Source organism: Sciurus vulgaris (genome assembly GCF_902686455.1).
Source record: "Sciurus vulgaris genome assembly, chromosome: X".
Classification (NCBI taxonomy): Eukaryota; Metazoa; Chordata; class Mammalia; order Rodentia; family Sciuridae; genus Sciurus; species Sciurus vulgaris.
Genome location: NC_136471.1, coordinates 51,352,522 through 51,362,408, shown reverse-complemented (window position 1 = coordinate 51,362,408; position 9,887 = coordinate 51,352,522).

Sequence of the window (9,887 nt, the reverse complement as noted above, 5' to 3'; positions counted from 1 at the left end):
CAGAGCTACTTAGTGCCTAAAGTTTCAAATTTTATATCATTTTCAAAAATCAGAAAGTTTTACACTATATTTTTCTTTCTTTCAAATATGGGATTTTCTCTCCCTTCCTTCCTTACCCTCCCTCCCTCTCTATCTCTCTCCCTTTTTAACTGCTTAAACATCAGAGGAGTTCTCACTGGAAATAAGAGTGTGAAACATGTCATTATATAAAAAATAAGCACTAAATACACTTGAGTCACTTAGGTTCCTATGTTTTTCTCTTCTTAGTAATAAGTTTAGATAAATACTGAGAAGTTGGTGTTATTATACATAGTCTAATATGTGTTTAAATTGACATGATAGAGGTTGCCTGGAAGTTCACTGTTACAGTACCTGCAGGTTTGATTACATGTGGCTGCCGCCCTTTTGAGACAACAGCCAGGCCCTGAAGGATCCCTGGCCAGACTGACTGAGCCCCTTCTCCAGGATCCCTCAGCCCAACTGATCACTCCCTGCCTCTGGGGCCCTCACATCAACTGACTGCTCCCTGCCGCCAGGATCCCCAGACCAACTGACTATGCCCTATCACTGGGACCCCAGACCGAATGATTGCAACCAGCCTCCAGAATCCCACAATCACACCAAACACACCCGACCTCCAGGACCCCTGCCTGACCAACCACATTCTGTCTCCAGGACCTCCTGCTGACCACGGCCACACCCTGAGCTGCAGCTCCCCATTTGCCAACACATTTGGAAGCCAGAGCAGCCATCTTGGATAATCCTGGAAGCCGGAGCTCCAATCGTTGGGTGGGGCAAATCCCATGCTGAGATGCCTGCTGGAGGCTTGAAGCTCATTGTCAGGTACCTCTCATGCATCAGGCTACTGAACACTGGGAGGTTTCATTAGTATATGACTGTTATACTGTAGATTTTCTTTTTTCTCCTTATTGAAAAAATTTAAGTTTTGATTTCTTTACTTTTCTTGCTCGCTTTTCCTTTTGTTTACCTGTTCCCTCAGAGTCTCTTTCTCCCTTTTTTGCATGCTAACATCCAATTTCTTTTGATTACACTCTCAAACTTTCTATTATCTAGAACTTCTGCATATTCTTTTCTCATTCCATTAACAACCACATTCTATATCCCTCTGCATCCTCTTTGTCCTCCATTTGAAACTGCAGAGCTTATTGCAAATCTGTTTGTTTTACTGAAGATAATATTTGAACTCATTCTGTTTATTATGACAATTTTGTTATTGTCCTCATAGGGGCTACTAGGTCTAGGTTTGCATAGGTTCTGAATTGGGCACTGCTAATATTGATCTCCCCTTAAAGAAAGGGTTTTGGAAACGTATAAGGCCACTATAAGCCTATAGGGGGAAATCTACAATACCCCAGATCTGCACTGCTAGAGGGGAAGATACATGAACAACATGAAAAAACAAGGGAAGAAAATGATTCAAACAAATCTAGATTCTATAGTAATAGAATCCAAAGACAGGATGTTAGAAGAAAAGTCAGAAAATGACTTCAGATTATACATGATTAAGATGATTCGCAAAGCAAAGGATTAGATAAGAGAGCAAATGCAGGCAATAAAAGATAATACCAATAAGCTGAAAGAGCAACTGCAGGAAGCGAAAGATCATTTCAACAAAGAGATAGAGATTCTCAAAAAAAAAAAAAAAAAAAAAAAGAAAGAAAAAAGAAAAAAGAAAATCCTTGAAATGAAGGAAAAAATAAACCAAATAAAAAACTCAATGGAAAGCATCACCAAAAGACTAGAACACTTGGAAGACAGAACCTCAGACAATGAAGACAAAATATTTAATCTTGAAAATAAAGTCACCCAAACAGAGAAGATGGTAAGAAATCATGAACAGAATCTCCAAGAACTATGGGACATCATGAAAAGACCAAATTTAAGAATTATTGGGATTGAGGAAGGCACAGAGATACAAACCAAAGGAATGAACAACCTATTCAATGAAATAATATCAGAAAATTTCCCAAACCAGAAGAATGAAATGGAAAATCAAATACAAGAGGCTTACAGAACAACAAGTGCACAAAATCACAACAGATAAACACCAAGGCACATTATAATAAAAATGCCTAACATTCAAAATAAAGATAGGATTTTGAAGGCTCTGAGAGAAAATCACATATCAGATTACATATAGGGGAAAACCTATACAGATAGCAGCAGACTTCTCAACCCAGACTCTAAAAGCTAGAAGGGCCTGGAACAACATATTTCAAGCTGTGAAAGAACATGGCTGCCAACCAAGAAACCTATACCCAGCAAAACTAACCTTCATATTTGAAGATGAAATAAAATCCTTCCATGATAAACAAAAGTTAAAAGAATTTACAAATAGAAAGCCAGCACTACAGAATGTTCTAAACAAAATATTCCATGAGGAGGAAATGAAAAATAACAATGTACATCAGTAAAGGGAGAAACTACCTTAGAGAAAAAACACTCAAAGGAGAAACCAAGCCAACTCAAAAACCAAAAATAAGCCAAATGACTAGGAATACAAATCATATCTCAATAATAACCCTGATCGTTAATGGCCTAAACTCATCAATCAAAAGACATAAAATGGCAGAATGGATTAAAAAGAAAGATCCAACAATATGCTGCCTGCAAAAGACTCATCTCAAAGAAAAAGAAATCCAAAGACTAAAGGTGAAAAGATGGGGAAAAACCTACCACGCACATGGACTCAGTAAAAAAGGGGGGTTTCCATCCTTATATCAGATAAAGTAGACTTCAAGCAAAGTTAGTCAGAAGGGATAAAGAAGGAAATTTCATACTGCTTAAGGGAACCATAAATCAGGAAGACATAACGATAGTAAATATTTATGCCCCAAACAATGGTGCATCCCTGTACATCAAACAAATCCTTCTCAATATCAAGAATCACATAGACCACAACACAATTATTCTGGGCAACTTTAATGCACCGCTGTCACCACTAGATAGATCTTCCAAACAAAATCTAACCAAAGAAACCATAGAACTCAATAACACAATCAATAACCTGGACGTAATAGACATTTATAGAATATTGCATCCATTGATGAGCGGATTCACTTGCTTCTCAGCAGCACATGGAACCTTCTCAAAAATAGATCATATGTTATGCCACAAAGAAGACTTTAGGCAATGCAAAAAAATAGATACTGCCTTGTGTTCTATCAGATCATAATGGACTCAGAATAGAAATCATTGACAAAATAAAAAACAGAAATTACTCCAACACCTGGAGACTAAATAATATGCTATTGAATGAAACATGGATTAAAAAAAATCAGGGAGGAGGGAAAAAAATTCTTAGAGGTCAATGAGAATGACGATACAACATATCAAAATCTCTGGGACACCATGAAAGCAGTATTGAGATGAAAATTCATTGCATGGAGCGCATTCCAGAAAAGAATGAAAAGTCAACAACTAAATGACTTAACATTACAGCTCAAAGCCCTAGAAAAAGAAGAACAGAAGAACAGCAAAAGTAGTAGAAGACAGGAAATAATTAAAATAAGAGCTGAAATCAATGAAATTGAAACAAAAGAAACAATTCAAAAAATTGACAAAACAAAAAGTTGGTTCTTTGAGAAAGTAAACAAAATAGACAAACCCTTAGGCACACTAAGAAAGAGAAGGAGTGAGAAAACTCAAATTACTAAAATTCTTGATGAAAAAGGAAATATCACGACAGACACCACTGAGATACAGAAAATAATGAGAAGCTACTTCGAAAATCTGTATTCCAACCAAATAGAAACTACTGAAGACATTGACAAATTTCTAGAGACATATGCTCCTCCCAAACTGAACCAGGAGGACATACACAATTTAAACATATCAATATCAAGCAATGAAATAGAAGAAGCCATTAAAAATCTACCATCCAAGAAAAGCCCAGGACCAGATGGATTCTCAGCTGAGTTTTACAAGACCTTCAAAGAAGAACTCATTCCAATACTTCTCAAAGTTTTCCAGGAAACAGAAAAGGAGGGTACCCTACCGAACTCATTCTATGAAGCTAATATCACCCTCATACCCAAACCAGGAAAAGACACATCAAGGAAAGAAAATTTTAGACCAATATCCTTGAAGAATACAGATGCTAAGATTCTTAACAAAATATTGGCAAACCGTATTAAGAAAAACATACTAAGAAAATTGTGCACCACGATCAAGTGGGGTTCATTCCTGGAATGCAAGGATGGTTTAACATCCGTAAATCAATAAACATAATCCATCATGTCAACAGACTTAAGGTTAAGAATCATATGGTTATTTCAATTGGCGTAGAAAAAGCGTTCAACAAAATACAACACCCCTTCATGCTCAAAACACTAGAAAAAATAGGGATAGTAGGAACATACCTGAGCATTGTAAAGGCTATTTATGCTAAGCCCATGGCCAACATCATTCTTAATGGAGAAAAACTGAAACCATTTCCTTTAATAATGGGAACAAGACAGGGATGACCTCTATCACCACTTCTATTCAACATTGTCCTCGAAACTCTAGCCAGAGCAATTAGGTAGACTAAAGAAATTAAAGGGATACGAATAGTAAAAGAGGAACTTAAGCTGTCACAATTTGCTGATGACATGATTCTACATTTAGAGGATCCAAAAACCTCCTCCAGAAAACTTCTAGACCTCATCAATGAATTCAGCAAAATAACAGGCTATAAAATCAACATAAATAAATCTAAATCATTTTTATACGCAAGCTATGAAACAGCTGAAAGGGAAATGAGGAAAACTACTCCATTTGCAATAGCCTCAAAAAAATAAAATACTTGGGAATCAATCTAACTAAAGAGGTAAAAGATCTCTACAATTAAAACTATAAAAAATAGATGAAAGAAATTGAGGACGACCTTAGAAGATGGAAAGATCTGCCATGTTCTTGGATAGGCAGAATTAATATTGTCAAAATGACCATACTACCAAAAGTGCTATACAGATCCAATGCAATTCAAATTAAAATCCCAATGATGTACCTTACGGATATAGAGCAAGCAATCATGAAATTCATGTGGAAGAATAAGAAACCCAGAATAGCTAAAGCAATCCGTATTAGAAAGAGCGAAGCAGGGGGCATCGCAATACCAGATCTTCAACTATACTACAAAGCAATAGTAACAAAAACGGCTGGTGTTGGCACCAAAATAGACAGGTAGATGATTAGTACAGAATAGAGGACATGGACACAAACCCAAATAAATACAATTTTCTAATACTAGACAAAGGTGCCAAAAATATGCAATGGAGAAAAGATAGCCTCTTCAACAAATGGTGCTGGGAAAACTGGAAATCCATATGCAACAGATTGAAACTAAACCCCTATTACTCACCCTGCACAAAAATCAACTCACATTGGATCAAGGATCTTGAAATCAGACCAGAGACCCTGCATCTTATAGAAGAAAAAGTAGGCCCAAATCTTCAACATGTCGCTGTACCATCAGACTTCCTTAACTGGACTCCCATAGCACAAGAAATAAAAGCAAGAATCAACAACTGGGAGAGATTCAGACTACAGAGTTTTCTCTCAGCAAAGGAAACTATTAGCAGTTCGAAGAGAAAGTCTACAGAGTGGGAGAATATCTTTGCCCCTCATACTTCAGATGGAACACTTATTCCCAGAATCTATAAACAACCCAAAAACCTCTACACCAAGAATACAAATAACCCAATCAATAAATAGGCTAAGGAAATGAACAGATACTTCACAAAAGAAGATCTACAAGCAATCAACAAACATATGAAAAAATGTTCAACATCTCTAGTAATAAGAGAAATACAAATCAAAACTACCCTAAGATTCCATCTCACCCCAGTTAGAATGGCAATTATCAAGAATACAAGAAACAATAGGTATTGGAGAGGATGTGGGGAAAAAGGTACACTCATACATTGCTGGTGGAGCTTCAAATTAGTGCAGCCACTCTGGAAGGCAGTGTGGAGATTCCTTAGAAAACTTGGACTGGAACCACCATTTGACCCAGGTATCCCACTCCTTGGCCTATACCCAAAGGACTTAAAATCAGCATACTACAGAGATACAGCAACATTAATGTTCATAGATGCTCAATTCACTATAGCCAGATTGTGGAACCAACCCAGATGTCCTTCAATTGATCAATGGATAAAGAAACTGTGGCATATATATACAATGGAATATTACTCAGCCATAAAGAATGATAAAATTATGGCATTTGCAGGCAATTGGATGAAATTGGAGAATATCATGCTAAGTGAGATAAGCCAATCTCAAAAAATTAAAGGACGAATGATCTCGCTGATAAGCGGATGAGGACATATAATGGGGGTGGGGGATTTAGCGTTAGGGTTAGGGTTAGGTTTAGGGTTAGGGTTAAGGAGGGTGGTAAGAATGGAGGAAGGAAGGACTGTAGAGGGAAAAGAGTGGTGGGAGGGTTGGGGGTAAGGAAAAAAATAACAGAATGAATCAAACAACATTACCCTATGTAGATTTATGATTACACAAATGGTATGCCTTGACTCCATGTACAAACCGAGAAACAACATGTATCCCATTTGTCTACAATAAAAAAAAAGAACCTAGCATTCTCAGGGATTAGCATGTGTGTTCAAAATAAGTATAATTAGAAGGAATAGAATGTTACATGAAGACAGAATGGGTCTATGTATTAAGAGATTAAAAATTGTCATGAACATGACTGAATTTAAAAAACCTAAATTAGATGAACAAGGTAATGTTTGATTGGAAATTGGAAAAACTCGGTAATAGTTCTTACAAAAAATTATCAGGAATACAATGGGAAATATGTAAGCAAAGACATATATACAAGAAAATTCTAGTGCACTCATGAGTGACTGTAATCTGAGGGAAATAGTGAACACAGGGAGACCATTTAGAGGACTTTTGTGACTGTCTTTACTATTTACCTTATCTAGGATGACAGTATATGAAGGGGAAAGGGATAGACCTAAAAGAACTTTGATTGTTGGTCAGAAAATTTGACATGAAATTAGTAAAATTTAAATTTTATTTCTAATTAGTCACAGCCAGAACATTTAAATTTTTTACAATAGAGTCTCTAAATGGTGGAGTAAGACTCAGAATTCCTTTTCTACCATATGGCAATTCCTAGGGAATCATCATTCTCTCTCTCACTGTCTTTGGAAATGCTGTGATGGACGATAGCTTACGAGCAGAATAGTATTAAAACTTTACAAATTTTTCTTTCACTGAGACTCATTAATGAGTATTTCCATGAAACTAGATTTACTCTATCATTCCAATTTTTAAAATTTATTTTTATTGTAAACAAATGGGATACATGTTGTTTCTGTTTGTACATGGAGTAACATCATACCATTTGTGTAATCATACATTTACATAGGATAATGATGTTTCATTCATTCTGTTATTTTTTCCTCCCCCCACTCCTCCCACCACTCTTTTCCCTCTATACAGTCCCTCCTTCCTCCATTCTTGCCACCAACCCCCCCCCCATTATGAGTCATCATATGCTTATCAGTGAGATCATTCATCCATTGGATTTTTGAGATTGGCTTATCTCACTTAGCATGATGTTTTCCAATTTCATCCATTTGCCTGCAAATTCCATGATTTTATTATTCTTTATAGCTGAGTAATATTCCATTGTATATATATATAACACAATTTCTTTATCCATTCATCAATTGAAGGACATCTAGGTTGGTTCAACAGTCTGGCTATTGTGAATTGAGCAACTATGAACAGTGATGTAGCTGTATCTCTGTAGTAGGCTGATTTTAAGTCCTTTGGGTATAGGCCAAGGAGTGGGATAGCTGGGTCAAATGGTGGTTTCATTCCAAGCTTTCTGAGGAAACTCCATACTGTTTTTCAGACTGGCTGCACTAATTTGCAACCCCACCAATAATGTATGAGTGTACCTTTCTCCCCATATCCCCGCCAACACCTATTGTTGCTTGTATTCCTGATAATCGCCATTCTAATTGGGGTGAGAGGGAATCTTAGGTTAGTTTTGATTTGCATTTCTCTTATTACTAGAGAGGTTGAACATTTTTTCATATATTTGCTGACTCCTTGTGTATCTTCTTCCATGAAGTATCTGTTCATTTCCTTAGCCCATTTGTTGACTGGATTATTTGTATTCTTGGTATCGAGTCTTTTGAGTTCTTTATATATTCTGGAAATTAGTGCTCTATCTGAAGTATGAGTGGCAAAGGTATTCTCCCACTCTGTAGGCTCTCTCTTCACATTACTGATAGTTTCCTTTGCTGAGAGAAAGCTTTGTCATTTGAATCTATACCCAGTTGTTGATTCTTCCTTTTATTTCTTGTGCTATGGGATTCCTGTTAAGGAAGACTAATCCTAAGCCAACAAGTTGAAGATTTGGACCTACTTTTTCTTCTATAAGATGCAGTGTCTCTGGTCTGATTCCGAGGTCATGATCCATTTTGAGTTGAGTTTTGTGCAGGGTGAGAGATAGGGGTTTAATTTCACTCTGTTGCATATGGATTTCTAGTTTTCCAGGCACCATTTGTTGTAGAGGTTATCTTTTCTCCATTGCATATTTTTGGTCCCTTTGTCTAGTATGAGAAAATTGTATTTGTTTGGGTTTGTGTCCGCGTCCTCTATTCTGCACCATTGATCTACCTGTCTATTTTGGTACCAATACCATGCCGTTTTTATTACTATTGCTTTGTAATAGATTTGAAGATCTGGTATTGTGATGTCCCCTGCTTCGCTCTTTCTACTGATTGCTTTAGCTATTCTGGGTTTCTTATTCTTCCAGATAAATTTCATAATTGCTTGCTCTCTTTCTATAAGGTACGTCATTGGGATTTTAATTGGAATTGCATTGAATCTGTATAGCGCTTGTAGGTAATATGGCCATTGTGACAATATGAATTCTGCCTATCCAAGAACATGGCAGATCTTTCCATCTTCTAAGGCTTTCTTAAATTTCTTTCTTTAGTGTTCTGTAGTTCTCATTGTAGAGGTCTTTCACCTCTTTTGTGAGATTGATTCCCAAGCATTTTATTTTTATCGAGGCTATTGTGAATGGGGTAGTTTTCCTATTTTCTCTTTCTGAAGATTCATCACTTAGGTATAAAAATGCATTGGATTTATGAGCATTGATCTTGTAATGGGCTACTTTACTGAATTCACTTATGAGTTCTAAAAGTTTTCTGGTGGAATTTCCAGTTTCCTCTAAATATATAATCATGTCATCAGTGAACAGGGATAGTTTGAGTTCTTCTTTTCCAATTCATATCCCTTTAATTTCTTTGGTCTGTCTAATTGCTCTGGCTAGAGTTTCAAGGACTATGTTGAATAAATGTGGTGAAACAGGGCATCCCTGCCTTCTTCCCTTTTTTAGGGAGAATGTATTCAGTTTTTCACCATTTAGAATGATATTGGCCAAGGGCTTAGCGTAGATGGCCTTTACAATGATAAGAAATATTCCCACAACCACAATTTTTTCTAGTGTTTTGAGCATGAAGGAATGCTGTATTTTATCAAATCCTTTTTCTGCATCTATTGAAATAATCTTGTGATTCTTACCTTTAAGTCTGTTGATATGGTAAATGACATTTATTGATTTCTAGATGTTGAACCAACCTTGCATCTCTGGGATAAAACCAACTTGATCGTGGTGTACTATCTTTTTAATATATTTTTGTATGCGATTTGCTAAAATTTTGTTGACAATTTTTGCATCGATGTTCATTAAGGATATTGGTCTGAAATTTTCTTTCCTCGATGTGTCTCTGTCTGATTTAGGTATCAGGGTGATATTGGCTTCATAGTATGATTTTGGGAGGGTTCCCTCCTCTTCCATTTCATGGAATACTTTGAGGAATATTCGAATGAGC